Raw genomic sequence first — 16,184 nt, forward strand, 5'->3', positions numbered from 1 at the left:
TCTGGGAAGGTGAGGATTTCTCCAGATTGTTCGTGGGAGAGTGAAGGCTTTGTCTTGCCTGTAAAAGAAGAGGAAATGCTGAGGTTCAATTTGAAAATTCTGTCTAGGTCCAAAGTTTCTTTTAAAATGTGTGCCATAGGTGATATGTTAAGATTTCACTGCATTATTTTCTGCTATGAAATTAATCAGAATCTTTTACAGACTCTTTCGTTCAAGACTCTCAATCCCACCTGTATTCGATATTATATTAATTTAGCTACTTCAGTATTAGAATTATCTGAATATTTACGTAAATGGATCAGTGATAGCCGAATTGGTGCTGTAGCAATCATCTGTCATGTTAATGTTCTGTCACTTTCTGTCAGATCCCAGTGTGGGTGACATAGCGGAATCGAATTAACCATGGACTTTTTATTCAGTTACGCTGGTTTCACCGGTCACGGTTGCCAGAAGATTCTGCTTGTGTCGCCTTGCCTGCGATTTAATGGATGGATCTCAGAAAGGCAGTGGGCAAGTCGGCAATCAGCAAGCCCGAGGAAGCATAGCTTGAGTCTGAGTGGGCTAGGCAGACTTAGTCTCTAAGAGCCCTTTTCTTTTTAAAGGACATTCAGGATTAATTGAAGGGAAGAGCAAGTAAGTGACAAATGGACACAAGTCGTCGTGATCCATGATGATCTTGCCTTTGGATCTCAACTGGAGTATCCCAGGGAAAGAGGCTGCCAGAGGAAGGAAGAGAAGAGGAGGATTTTGAGAAGAGGTGGCTAACGAATAAAAGGTTTAGCTGGAGTGTAAGTGTCTTCAAAGGATACAGAACCAAGGGGTGATAAGGGATTCCGTTTTACTTAATTCTTCTTACACAAGCATTAAGATACTGAAGCAGAAAGCTCGAAAATTACAGTATTAGCAGATTGAATGCAAAAGCTACTTAGCAAGTATTTAAAGTTCACTTAGGCAGCTGTTTTGTATCAGAAGCTTTGGAACCTGGTAGTTGAAGGTGGGGGTCCGCAAACTAGTTTCCTGGCCACAACTGGCCATTGCTTGTTTTTCTACTAGCTGGGGGCTAAGAAGGGTGGGTTTTTTTTTTTGTTGTTGTTGTTGTTGTATTTTTTAATGGTTGAAAAAATTCAGAGGATATTTAGTGACATATGCAAGTTACATAAAATTCAACTTCTGGTGTCCATGAATAAAGTTTTATCTGAATACATCCATAGCCATTTTTAAAAGCATTTTCTTAGTGGCTGTTTTCTTCCTTCCTTCCTTTCTTTTTTTTTTTTTTTTTTTTTTTTAAAGATATATTTATTTCAGAGAGAGAGAGAGTGGGGGAGGGGGCGGGTTGCCGGGAGGAACAGAAGGAGCGGGGAAGCACACTACCCGCTGAGCAGGAGACCCAAAGCACAGGGCACCGTCTCCTGACCCAGAGATCATGGCCTGAGCTGAAACCAAGCGTCAGACACTCACGCTGAGCTACCCAGGCACCACGTTACTGACTGCTTTTCTGCTATTGGGGCGGAGTTGAGGAGTTGAAATCGGCTGCATGATCTGCACGGCCTAACATATTTACTCTTTGACCCTTGATAGAAAAACTTCTGAGCCCTGGTCTAAGATAAATCTCCTCTATTGCTTAATGTGGGATTCAATGATCTCCCAAGCTAAGCTTTATTGAGGACTATTTGGTGTTGGAGCATTTTTCACAGAACTTTTCTGTTTTCATTTAGCCCTCACAACACTTCCATGAGCTAGCTGTCATTTTTTAATGCATACTTTTAAAGAAGAAACTTACAGAAATATTAAAGGCTTGCCCCTAAATCACACTGCTATTAAGTAATCAAATTGAGACTTGAACCCTGGCAATCTGACTTCAAAAACTATGCTACACACTTTGTAATTCTCAGTTTCTCAGCTATAAAATAAGGATAGTAAGACCTTTTTAAATAGTTATTAATAGCATTGAATTTGTTAAAATATATAAAGTTCTTGTCATAAAGATACTTCATACATTAGTGTGAACCTCAATTCTTTCTACCTTGGACCCAGAGTTGCTCGAAGGGAGGCTAAAAATAGACTTTACGGAAAGTAGCCCCAGGTTATTTGCATGCACGCGGTCAGGGCGGCACTTTAAGGAGCCCTGGACCACTGAGGGTGCGAAGAGAAAAAGGAGAGAAGATCCTGCCCTTTATAGAGAACGAACTTGTATGCGTGAAGACATCACCATTATAACAAACATCAAATCCAAGATATGAATCAGTCCCATAGATACTCAGAGGAGGGAAAGCTTATTGTAGGAATCAGTTACAATTACGAAAGAAGAAATAGGAAAGGCCACAAAAAGCACCTAAAGAAAGAGCAGAGAGAGCTGGTTAAAGTCTAAGCCGCCCCAAATGAATGAAGGCGTGGTAACCTAACTTGAAGGAAAGGCATTCACGAGGCACTTATGGAAAATTCAGGCTGTGTGGGTGTCGGGGGAGGAGACACAGAGACGCTGCCCAAGAAGGAGCCACGGTTCCTGCTCTCAAGGGGTTCACAGTGGAGGGGGAGAAGCCGTGAGGCAGCAGTGGCTACACTCCACTCCTAACGTTCAGTAGCAAACATACGATCAACTCTGCTAATCACTAAGGAAGAGGCACCAACCGACTGTGCTTGAAAGAAGAAGGTCGGTGTCAATGCGGAGTCAGAATTTCTGGTGGGAAGCCAAATGAAACATACAGGCCGCGAGAGGGAAAATAACAAGAATAACCAAGGAATGTTAATGGGGACGTTCGTAACAGCGTCAAAGAGCAATGATGCTTTTTTACCAAAATGTGATCTAAAGGCAGAAGGCTTCAGGCCAAGTACCTATGAAGAGACAATTTTGATCTTAATACGTATGTTACTTACAAAGGGTCATTTCAAGCTCTCTCTGAGGTCAGCAAGACTAGTAGTTCATACTTCCATAGTCACTGGTTGTAGGGGATTTGGTAGTATAGGGTGGAGAGAGCCGTAAAAGGTATACTCCCAAGGCATATTGTTCAAAACCTTACTGTGGTTCTCCATGGAGGGCGAGCTCCAAATCAAATGTGAGTTTCTTAAAGTTAAACTGACCTTCCGTGCAACTTTTGTAGTATAAATACCCTTTACCTTTGGCCTTATTTCCAAAGATTAGCCTCCTCCACGTGTCTCCCTCCTCCTTCCCCCCTTCCTCTTTCCTTTTGTTTTTGCTTTTGTTTTTTTGTTTTTGTTTTTTTGAAATATTTCAAATATAGAATACAACACCACTACCCAGTTTAATCAACTCTCAACATTTTGCGGCATGTGTATTCTTATAGTCTAGACTTTAAATTACATTTTAAAGATACAGTAGAGCTAAAAGCCTCCTTTATATGCCTCTCCAACCAGTCCCCTTTGCTCTTCAGAATTAATCGCTATTCTGTTGTACAACTTTGATATTTCTCATTCCCCAAAAGTTTCTATATGTTAAGTAGCTATAAAAAGAGTACTAACCATATATTTTTAAGTTTCTAGTATTAGTACACATATAATGCCAAATACATTTTTAGTTAAAACTATGTTTTAGTGGTTATTCATATTGATTTACACAAGACCAGCTTGTTAATTTTAACTGCTCTGGAATATTCCAGTGTCTGACTAAGCCACAAATCATTAATCCATTTTCCTGAGGAAGGACGTTGGTTTTGTTTCCACTTGTCGGCTATGACAGATCCTACTGCAATGAGTATTCTTATGTGTGTCTCCATGTGCACCTATGTGAAATGTTTTCGGGAGTAGTGGTGTCAGCAGTGGCTGGAGATTGCAATCCTTCTCATCCTTATCTGAGCCTCACCCTTAGAGATTCTTATTCATTCTTTCTGGGTTGGGGATTAGGTACTAGTACCAAAGATAAAACAAACAAAAAGCTCCCGAGGCAGTTAGAGTGTATACTAATCATTGAAAATCCATTTCTAAGCCAGGAGTGTGGTTGCTGGGTCATGGAATATGCATCTTTTCGAATCCGTTGTATTTATTCACAAATGGGTCTCCCTGTAACAACGTATGTGCGTCCCACTTAAGCTGCGTCCTCACCAGTACTTGTATTTGTCTCTACTAGGTGTGAATCTAATTTGTTGAAATGGTGTACCATGTGGTTTTTAATTTTGTATTTACTAGATTACTAGGGAGATGAGTTTTATTTTATTATACATTGAAGTTTCCACTGCTGAGAACTTTCCATTTGTTTTGCTCATTTTTCAATTGAATTTTTCATCTTATTACTTATGTGAATGAGTTTTTAACATCACCCAAGTATTGTTTTTATCAATTACACATGTTACTGATATTTTCCTCACGTGTGTGACTTTTTTTTCCACTTTGTTTATGGCCAATTTTCTCATACTAAAATATTTTATTTTGATGTCATTAATTTTATTTATGATTTTCATTATGGCTTGTGTTCTTTGTGACTTATTTAGAAATTCTTCCCTGTACTGAGATGATAAAATGTATTCTCTTCCATTTCTTCTAAAAGCTTAAAATTTCAGCTTTTTACATTTGGATTGTTAATCCACGTGCATTTATATTTGTGTATGTTCTAAGAACATGATAGTGGCTACTGTTTAAATGGGGAGCACACAGTTTGCAGAATGACCAAACAGGGTATGGAACACAGGCAAGCCTCTGGATTTGGCAGTCAGGAAGAATTTGGGGAACCATGAGATTTTTGGTTCACGGAAGGTCAGGAATTTGCCTTTAAGGATTTAAATGCAGTAGAAACAGAAGGAATAGAACAATAGGCAAAGAGCTATAAATGCATACCATTAAGTAAATGAAAGGGAAGAAGAGAGGAAATAGAAGATAAAAGGAGACAGGTTTCTTTGGGTAGTGTGGAAATGAAAACAGAAGAGTGGGTAATTAGGTATTGCTCCATCTCAGGGGGCACATAAAAACCTACTGCAAGACCCAAGACCTGCCTTACCTTCACGTCATATCTGCTTAGACCTCTTTCCTATGATGGTGTGACTATCCGATGAGGTACAGGCTGGCCCTATTTTGGAAGATATTGAGGGGCAATTTCTCCACTGATGATGTCTTTCACTTAACAGCAGATAACTTGCGGAGAGAGCTTATGTTCTAGTGGTACCTTTTGGTTGGGTTGATTGCTTTCAGATGGGGAACTCACCTCCCCAAATCTGCCAGGAGAGTCTATGGCAGAGATCAGTAAATGAGTGTTCATGGGCCAAATAGGAGCTGTTGCCTGTTATTGTAAATAAAGTTTTATTGGAACATAACCACATTTGTTGGTTTATGTATTGTCTGTGGCTTTCCTGCTGTATTGGAAGAGTTGACTCATTAAGACAGAGACTGTATGACCCACAACACCTGAAAGTTATTATCTGGCCCTTTTCAGAAAAAGTTTCCTAAACCCTGATCTATAATATTGAGAACTTTCTCCAAAGCTTTGTCATTAAGCAGACAGCTAATGCAGCCCAGGGTGATGGATTAGGAAAAAAACTTGGCAATTGCCAAGCCACTGCTGAAGTTCGTGGGGACGGTGTAGGGAAACGGGCATTTTTCAGAAAAGTCAGTCCAAGTGACAGTCCCCGGCTGGGTTGCCAGATTCATCAAATAAAAATACAGGGCACCCAGTTATAGTTGAATGTTAGATTCAAAAAATGATTTTTTAAGTATAGCGATGTGTCAGGCAGTATATGGGATGTATTTATACTAACAAAGCCTGGCTGTTTATCTGATATTAAATGTGAACTGGGTGTCCTGTATATTCTCTGGACACCCTAGTCTCACTAGTCTCAAGGCGAAAGAGTAGTGCTTAAGAGTGCATTCTGAACACAGACTGCCTAAGTTGAAATATTGCCTACATATTTCCCTGGCCGAGTGCCTCTCGGTAGCACAGTTAGCCCTTTGTGCCTCAGTTTCCTCTGTAATGCGAAAGTCATAATAGTTTTTACTCAAAGGATTAAGTGAGCTCGCGTATTCCAAGCATTTAGAATAGTGCCGATCACAACATAGATCTTCCATACATGTTTACTCCTATTAATGAATGAGAGAAGAGCTTTGAATCTCTCCCTGGATACAACTGCTGTGAAGAAATGCGGAAACGGGGCGTGCTCGGAGAGACAGCTCTGGAAGCAGGAAGAGGTGGGCTTGGTGTCATCTGTTGAGAAGCAATCAGCGTGGACCACAGAGTCTCCTTGGGGGGTGCGCTCCTAAAAACGATGCAGCTGGTCTGAGACACACAGTCCCTTATTCTTCAAGTGTCCGGCGATCCCATACCGCCGTTCCCACCTCGCAGCCCCACGCAGAAGTCATATGGTTGTTACATAACAAGACATTGGGTAGAACAACTTTTTCTTAGTCAACAAAATCTTAGGCAGCATGACTTTGTCTTACTGGAATGGTCCCAACTATTTACCACAGAGACTATTTTTTAAATTCCTCGAAACAGATCGTGCTCTAGAAAAGCAAAAAGACTCATGGTTTATCCTGAGTCAAATCATATTGGCTAATGAGTTTTTATGATTGCCAAAACTAGCTTCTGTTTTATACTTAACCACCTATTGGTCACAATGCCTCTAAATCTAGGGCCTGATGTGCTAACTCAGAAAGCGAGAGCGATATGGAAACTAAAGGCTAAAGGTCCATCTGCCCCAAAGAGTAAAACTCATTTTGGAACTTGGCGAGATTTTTACATTGGTTAACTGTGATTGATAAAGGCAGGTTTTAATACTTTGCGCTGGCCTTGTCAGGATGCACAAAAGGTCTACATGGAAAGGTGTTTTAAGTACAGCCTTTTTCTGTGACTACAACTTAAATTCTCTTGTAAGCTAAGGATTGTATTTAAAATCATTATCAAAAATTACTTGTTTCCTTATTTACTAGTTTTGTCCCGTTTAACCCCCACTCATCTTTCTAATGATATGTTATTCCCATAAATAGAGCTCATCGTACAATGTGGTCTGTACCCACGCTATCTCAATGTTTGTCTGAAATAGTGCTATCTAGTGACCAGGTGCTGGGAATAGAGGCACCAACTTTCTCCTGGTATGGATTTCTTGGGCTTATGCCAATATAAGACTTTTATTTGTGCCCTGACAGTAACAAATGATTTTATGGAAATACTGGCTGGTTGGGCAGGAGGTGCACCGGATGAATGGTCCAGGAATAATGCAGCACGCTCTAAATTACAAAGCATTTTCGAAATGATGGTGAGGGAAAATATTTTACAGCTATTTTTAGGATTCATTAAGGATTTTAAGTGATCAGGAGTTTAGATTTTTGTGCCACTGAGTCAATACCAATAAATCATCTGTCCATCCATCCGTCCGTCCGTCCGTCCGTCCATCCATCCATCCATATTAGGAAGAGAAATGCTAGGGGAGGAATAAAGTAAATGAATAAATATGAAAAAATATTGTAGGGAATGCAGAATCGTGCAAAGATGTAGTATGTCTTAAGCCAACACAATTCGGTTTGATACATGATCCTTTTATTTTACAGTTTTAAAATGCATCTCACAGCCAAAACCATTCTTTACTTCTCTCCTTGGGGAAATATGCAAAGACATGCAGTTCCACACAGGTCTGCCCCACTGGAAGGCTTTTATTTCAATGCTATCAACTTCTATTCTCTCCAATCATTTTTCTTTTATTCTCCGTATCCATTGTTTCCAGTAATTCACTTGAACGATCTGAGCACCGCTGAGAGCAGCTGGGAGAAATCTCTCCGCCTGCCTACTTTGTTGAGGATGGCTTTTTGTGAGGGAGGTTCTTTCTGAGTCTGTAGACAATTAATAAATAAATAGACTAAAATTAAATTATCATTATCTCACACAATCACACTGATAAGAAAATACAGTTTTATTTTTTGCTGTACAGAGCTGGCTTTAAATTGTATCTGCCAACCTTGATCCCCAGGACTGTGTGTGATAATGGTGTTTACTCTTTTCCAATGTGGGGGAGCAGAGCTGCCATCGGGCCAAGCACTCACCTCTCCGTGCTCGGTCCACCTTCTCCTCGGCCGGTTATCCTGTGGTGACCTTGTTTTAAATCTCTTTGTCTGTGGTTTTTCTGCATCAAGTAATGCAGTAAATATAACATGTGTGTGTAAATTCATAAGGAGAAAACCCCTACCAAGTTGTATTGTTCGTTTGGTTTTCTAAGCAGCCACACCCCAAATCTAATGACATCTCTCCAATTGCTCTTGTCGTCATCATGATAATTAGTATTATAATCCTCATCATTATCATTGATGATAATATATTACTTTTTTTATAATAATTTTTTATTATGTTAGTCACCATACAGTACATCCTTAGTTTTTGATGTAATGTTCCATGATTCATTATTTGCGTGTAACACCCAGTGCTCCGTCTTTATTACTTTGAAAGCTCTAACTATATGGTATCCCGGCTATAGATTAACCTAATCCACTTACCTTAAGGAAGTCAAAAATTGCTTTAAATTAATTGAAGGGACCAGATGAGTCTGATTGTTCATAAATAGCCTGATGCCCTGCCATTCTCTTGCTCTTGGAATACTGTTCAATTGGTTTCGCTGGGCAGTGTCTACATAATTGTGAAACTTAGTGGTCTAGCATCTTTTTCTTTTTTTTAACCTCAGCTTTCCATGTAAATTGTTTTAGAATAAGCCATAGGCCTCTGGATTCTTGAAGTTGGAAGGGATTCTATGTATTATGCAGTCGAGCACTCAACAGTTTGTGGGGATGGCTTTGCTTCATAGGAGTGGTCAGTGTACCTACTAGTCTAGCATTATTTTATCTGTTCATCTATTAAGAAATCACTTCCTTGGGCTTAAATGTTTGATTTCACTACGGTCTTCTATTTCAACAAATAAGTCAGTTTTTGACATGCAAGTTTTTCAAACTGATTTCCAATTAGTTTGATTTTCTTGGTCAGTGCAAATGGAGAAAAAAGACATGCCTAGGTCAGTGTGATTTAAAGGAATCAAACATTTAGTAAATATTACAGTAGATACATTAGCATTTCCTCTGTGGTATGTATTAAGTTATTTATACGTACTGACTTATTTAATCTTTTAACCACTTTGTTTCATTATTGTCCCTATTTTATAGAGGAGGTTATCTGGATAGAGAGCCCAAGGCCCAAAGCTAAAACCTAGTAAAGCCAAAAGTTGAACTCTGCTTGTCTTGTTCCAAAGTTTGTCCTCATGTACAGTATACACCCACGTCTACCCTTTCCCACCTTAAAATCTGCTCAAATGCAACGTGATTTTGCTTCATTGTGGAAAGAAGTTTACATTTGTACCTAATAACTGCTACATTGAAAATTACAGGATTTGCATGAGGTGGATGATGCAAAGGGTATTGTCAACGGAAGAGAATTTGCTGCCTCCCCTTTACTTTATAGAGTCTGTCTTAAAGAGAATTGGAAAAGAAAGCAATTAAGCCAGGGCTTGCTTTGCGGAAGAAAAAACGATAAATATATAACAAGGGTTGGAAAGTGGACAGGAAACTCCAGATGCAGCTGAGGTAGGCGAGAGGGAAGGAGGCTTTTAAAGTTTTCTACTTGAAAAATAATTATTAATGTGATCTTATTTTTAGTATATTCTTGAGCATAATCTCAAGAAAAGATTTAACTAATTTAACTGACTTTTAATTATTTTTAGGAAAGAGACTGAGGTTTCTTGGGATGCAGTTGACCCTCAAGTTATGAAAACAAGCTCTAACTAATATGTTTACAAATCTTTTGCAGTATTATTATGACTGCTGTTAATCACAGCAACTTTGTTTTTATCTAAAATTTAGCTCAACTTTAGTGTGCCTTACTTTTGTCTTCACAGAGACTCCTCTCGTTAGTATTACTCCATTTCTCCAGTGCCCTTTTTCAGACTGTGCTTTATCCAACAACTGCTTTAGTCAGTTGCGTCAATAATTACTGGTATCAAAATCAAAAACACAGATGTCATTACTGGCATAATAATAGCTGTCTTTTTCTCTCTTTTTTTTTTTTAATGTTTTTTTGGTAACTAGAATGTGCAACGCTGCAGGATAACTTGTTTTTTCAACACTAATTCATTTGCGCGACGAGCTCTCTCAGAAACATTGTCTGCAGGTGTCTCCTTTAGAGAGTACATAACATGGAGCTCGGAGGGGTGACCCCAGTGTGTCGCAGAAATAACACTATACTGATTTGTTCACATAACCAGCACTTTCAGAAACCTCTTTTACATCGTTGTCCTTAGAGAGTGTATGACACGCCAGGCTAACTTAAAAAAATATTGACAATTATTTCAACAACTCTGCAAGGTAATTATTATCATTGTATTGATGAACAAATTGAGACACAAGGAGGTTAACTATCTCACATGAAACAGATCCTACTTCCACTCCTGGAAATATGTACTTTTTTCCCTTCCCACTAAAAATAACTAGAAATCTTAGACATTATATATCAAACCATGTAAGAAGACTCTGTAAGGTGGAGAGAAGAAGGCAGAACACACAACTTTGAAATTCAAGGACCGCCATGTTGGTGAGTGTCCTGGGTTTTTTGTCGGCTGCTGCATCTCAGATAGGAGGCAGGATGTAGGTAACTGGTAGATGCCAACAAGCGTGGGCAAAAATGGCCCAAATAAAAACCCGTGCTTTCAAGTCAGAGGACCAAGAGGGGGGCAGCCTGCAAATCAGAAAAATTTTAGGTAATAGCCACTTTACTACAGTCAAACCCCACAGGGAAAACAAAATGAGGCAAACAGAAAACATGGCCCCTTCTCCACCCATACCAGCAAAGGCCAAGTCCAGAAGCCTAGACTTCAGCCCTTGCCCAGCTGTAACGGGGTGCTTTCACCTCTACACCAAAATAGTGTCAGGGAACGCTGAGTAGTGAAACAGACTTTCATCCCCACATGGTAGGAATGAGACAGTCTTCCCTCTTCTCATTGGGATGGTGTGACAGAAGGCCCAGTGGAGAGTCAGGACTTGTACCACCACATTGCAATCACAGGGCCATTATCCACCCCTGTGGTGTCGGTGAAGGCCATGTGGGGAGCAGGGATGAGGCATTTCTACCTGTTCCAGCCAGGGAGGTTGGCAGACACCTTATGGGGAGCTAGAATTCTCATGCCCACCAGTAGTAATGAGGACTTCTCCCCCTGAGTGTCAACAGAGGCCAAATGGGAAATCTGGGCTTCTACTCCACTGGTCAGTAATGGAGTGGTACCCCATGTATCCTGCCATGATTTCTAGAAAGTTGCATCTTCAACATTTTTTGGCTTTTTAAATTTAGGATTTTCAGTATGGTGTGTACCATATACCTTAAGCAATGCTCTCTATATCAGGGTATGGTCACCCTGGGGTATGTACAAAATGATTTATTGAGATGTCAAAATATTAGCATTTTTATTAATATTTGGCTATCCCATCCTTTTAAATGTCTGTTTATATTTAAATAACATTGTTTATAATGGTACATGTATATAATCAATATAAAAAAACATACTGGGGATGTATGCTCAGGGTTTTTGTGTGTGTGTGTGTGTGTGTGTGTGTGTGTGTTGTGTGTGTGTGTTTTACTGACTGGATACATCATGTTTAGAGACAAGCATTTTAAACAATTAATATTTAAAACCCTTTCTTACCTGAGGATTGAGCCCTGTAAAAATGGGTTGGTGTCTTGGGACAGGTACTCAGAAGAGCAGCCAAAAGGAATATTTAGAAGGTTCAGGAGATAAAAATGTTTTTGTGTTTGATTATTCCGACTAAATACAGGGACATACATGCCTAGGTAATCACATACTTTCTCCTATTTAATGCCCAAGTCCCAACAATGACTTTAAAATGTAATTATTTTAAGCCCTCAGGTAGAGAAGAACGATGCAGGCATGTTGAGAGTTTGCCTGTCCGGGATCAAGTCGGGTGGGCTGAGGTGACGTGGAGCTGGGCATGGACAGGGTTTGCTGTCGCCTGGAAACCTGACATCTAACAGGGTAGGATATAGGCTCTAACAGTGCTTCTGAAACTCTGGTAGTTTGATTGAGTCAATCAATATATAATGTCTCTAAGCCTCAAGGGGATCACACTTGAATGAAATTTAATCAGTGATATTAACTCGTCTAAGGCAGGAATGGTTCTGATGGAGAGAAGTGGAAAGCCTGGAAAATTGAGATTCAGAAAGTGAAGGTCTGCCTGATTTTTTAGTGAGTACTGCTCCATTAAGGAAGACTCTAGATTGGGGAGATAAAAACGCAAGTGTTAATTTAGCTTTATTAGAAACTTGGTGTATGAGAGACTGCCACCGCCACCACTGTACTGCCCGAGAGCTTCCATTTCATACTTAGAAGCAACTGCCTGCTGAAAAAATGTGGATTCTCAACAAAGTGTTTGATCACTATTGTGTGTCAGATACCGTTCTGGGTGCTTTATATGTATTAGCTCATTTAATTTTTCTGCACTCTGGAGCAGAAGCTGTTATTAGCTCCATTGCTGAAATGAAGGAACTTGGTTCCATAGAGACTAAGAAACGTGCTCAGTGCAAAATTGCTAGTAAGTGGCAATGCTGGGATTCATAGTGGGGCACTCACAGCTTAAAAATCTGACTTCTTAATCATTCTGGTTAAATCTGGAACAAAAGAAGCCTTGGAAAGGAACGTGGGTACTTAATCACTGGAATAATGTGACCGATGTTTTAAATTAATGAGTAGTCTTTGAGGTATTGCGATCAGAAGTACATAGATCAGTCTTGTGGAAAGTCAGTTAGCAGGACGTCGTCACAGAGAGACTGCACTCTCCAGTTTACGAAGGCCTCCTGGTTTTTGGACCTGAAAGCCTGGGGATTGACTCTGAACTATATGGACTACACGGGGATTAACCCTCCTGAGTAAAAACACCACCAGGGTCATCCCATCAGCAATCCAGCCTCTGCTCTAGGGAGCTTCATTAGAAATGCCGATGTGAGTATGTCCTATAAATGTGGTTTCTACAGCAGGTAATTTGGGATTTTTTAAAGACTTCATTGCATTCTTCTTTTATGTGAGCTCATATGTCTCCTCATTCATTCTGACTTCTGCCCCAATCTTATATATTATGTCTGAGAAATCAAGGTTATCTCTTAAAGTGACCAAGTTACTCATAGAGTAATGTGGTAAAGAACAACTGTAGGATTTTTGTTCGTTTTGTCCATTTCTAGCACTCAAACATATTTTGAAAAGTCAAGTTGATTATTTGGTAAACTCCCAGTTGTGTTGGGCCAGTTCTTCTTTCTGGAAAATTACTCCTGAGAGCTGGCTTGTGTCAATTCTTACAGGCAGGAACATCTGTTAAACTATTTTCTTCTTGGCATTTACAAAAATAGCTTTTGAGTTGTTGTTATGGTAGTTTTAAAAGTAGCATATTTTCGGGGTGCCTGGGTAGCTCAGCGGTTAAGCGTCTGCCTTCGGCTCAGGGCGTGATCCCGGCGTTCTGGGATTGGGCCCCACATCAGGCTCCTCCGCTATGAGCCTGCTTCTTCCTCTCCCACTCCCCCTGCTTGTGTTCCCTCTCTCGCTGGCTGACTCTATCTCTGTCAAATAAATAAATAAAATCTTAAAAAAAAACCACAAAAGAAAACAAAAAAAAAGGCATATTTTCTTCTTATTCTCTTCTTTCTCCAGAAGCTGTCTCAGGTGATCCTGGCCCCATGGGCCATGGCAGTTTTTTGTTTTTGTTTTTGTTTTTTGTAGCTCTTCAGCTGCCTTCAGGCTGGGACGATCATCTGCAGGTCTGTAGCCATCGATTAAAACAATGAAATCTAATCAGGGCTGAAACCTCATTTCCATCTAGCCCTCCAGTTGTCTCCTATTTCTCACTTACCTAGAAACTTCTCATGTTGAGCACAGTTCAGTCCAACAAGCTTTTCCTTGATACTTTCTCTTGTCTACATATTTTTATTCGTTTCTTTCCTGACTATGCTGGTAGTTGACATTTGCCTTCCCAGACTGCCGTATCAGTCCGACCAAGCAAGCTGCTCTCCTATTCTGACTACTTCCACTAATTGCTTTTGGGCAGCAGAGTGACTGCTTTTCTGTCTGCTGTATTATTAAAGAATTAATTTCCCTCTGGCTTCTTGTACCCAATACAGTTAATCCAGTGGGATTTTTTTTTTTTTAAAGAGGGAAGGATAAAAAAATAATAACAAATCTTTCTAATTCGAAAAAAAAGGGTTAAGGAAGGAAGATTAAAGGAAGAGGAAATCAATTGATATCAGAAACTCAGCTGCTTTCCAAATATTTTTAGCTTGTACTCACTTCGGCAGCGCATATGCTAAAATTGGACCGATACGGAGATTAGCGTGGCCCCCGCACAAGGACAACACACAAATTTGTGAAGCGTTCCAAATGTTTCTATCTCTTCTCTACAGAATATAGTGAAAGGCCATTTACTGTTACCTACCAAGGAGAATAGAAATAATTAAATGAATAATACTTTGTTTAGTTTTCTAGTTTTTATTGATGGATAATTGTAAGACCTAATATGTTGATTACGAGTGTATATTGGCTCTGAAGTATTGACCGTATCTGCATCAAAGCTATCAAGAAATAAAATCTCATCATAGGGACTAAAACATTTGCATGGAGACAATAGGGGCTCAAAAAAATGGTAGCACCCTAGTTGAAATAAATGGCAAGCCTCAATGTTAGATGTTAGCTTGACTTTAATTTATGAAGTTGCTATTTGGTTTCTTTTTTGGGTCGTGATTTTATATAAAAATGCAGAAATAAAGGTAGAGCAGTATGGTCATATAATATCACCTTCTTCTCCAGAAGCTAGAGGCAATTTTAGGATAATAAAAACTTCATCCTCATACTTTGAGTGGGTAGGATGAGGATGGGTAAGATGACTTTTTTTTTCCTTTTTCTAGAAATGAGAAAATTAAAATAGAAATACTCTGTGGGTTCCCAAAGTCTGAATACCACTGTAAGAAGTTGCTCTTCTTTAAAATATAATTCTCATTATTAAAAATCGCCATAATTTGAATGCCCAAATGGGGTAAAAAAAATACCATTTTTGGTCAGAGAAAATTTATTAAGGTATATATGGCAAGTGCATAGGAGAGGAGTTTACAGGAATTGGGTAAATCAAAGGTACGTTTGCTGAAGGATTCCCTACATTTACACTTCAGCTCTGGGATTCAGTGAAACGTAAGTCTTCAAAGTTTGATCCCTTCCTTGTACCCTGTTGACTTTCCAGAGACTTCTAAAGTGGTGTTAAGCCCAGATCTTCCTCCTCAGAGCAGCAATCTCATCCAGAAAATGCCTGTCCCCCATTCTTTCTCTTAAGAGTAAACATCCTTAATTATTTTAAATGTGGTTGTTAAGGGCTACTGGTCCCATTGGGAATTTTCTGATACATTTATGTGGAGCCTATTTCATAGAGATCTATGTTGTCTTATGAGGAACAGATTGTTAACACAAATGATTCACTATCTAACGCTGAAATGTCAGACATCTGTAGCAGATTGACGAGGGGAAGACTTAGGGATATGAGAGCTTGGGGGTATTTTAAATCAAACAAATAAACAACCTCGTTGGACTAACTGTGCATGCTTCCTATGACCAACTGAAACTGTACTGGTTCTAGAAAGTGATACTGTGCTGAATCATATTCAGAACTGTGGCAAATTATTATGTTAATAATTCCAAGTGAATCTTGCCTCCCGTTATCCATGTCCCTGTATAGTCCTCTTCCGCAGTCACTGTGGGCTCAATCATGTGACTTGATTGGGCCAGTGTGTCCTCAGCAGATATAAACACAGGTAGGATCTTGTGTTTGCACATTGTGGTTTCTCTCTTGAAGCCCAGGATACCCAAGATAGCCTGCTTCATAAGCCAGGTAGAGCAAAACCAAGGCGCTCTGATCGACAGCACCAGCCAGCTGCCAGCATGTGGCCAGATGGGGTCAACCAGCCTCCAGCTGACTTGCCAACTGATTGCATCTGCATGAATGAGTCAAGTCAACTAGCACAAAGCCAAGACCACCTCCTCCGATGGGGTTCTGCCTAAATTGCCAGTTCAAACAACTGTAAACAGATAAATGGTTCTTGTTTTAATCCAGTAAGTTATGGAGTGGTTTGTTTCTCAGCTCTCAATAACCAGTGTCTGCTAGAAAGTGCATTTGTGATTTACACCAAACTGGGTAACTTCTTGTCACAGAATCATGTTGGGTAAATGACATTCTCTGAGAAT

The 16,184-nt window shown here is 39.7% G+C and overlaps 1 non-coding gene across 1 annotated transcript; it reads left to right on the top strand.

Annotated features, from left to right (window-relative positions):
- The first annotated feature begins 14,238 nt into the window (after positions 1–14,238).
- LOC123789732 (U6 spliceosomal RNA) lies at positions 14,239–14,342 on the top strand. The gene has a single exon (XR_006778892.1). It is a non-coding gene; the product is annotated as a U6 spliceosomal RNA (small nuclear RNA).
- Positions 14,343–16,184: the final 1,842 nt, after the last annotated feature.

Source organism: Ursus americanus, chromosome 3 (assembly GCF_024610735.1).
Source record: "Ursus americanus isolate L20-20 chromosome 3, mUrsAme1.1.p, whole genome shotgun sequence".
Lineage (NCBI taxonomy): Eukaryota > Metazoa > Chordata > Mammalia > Carnivora > Ursidae > Ursus > Ursus americanus.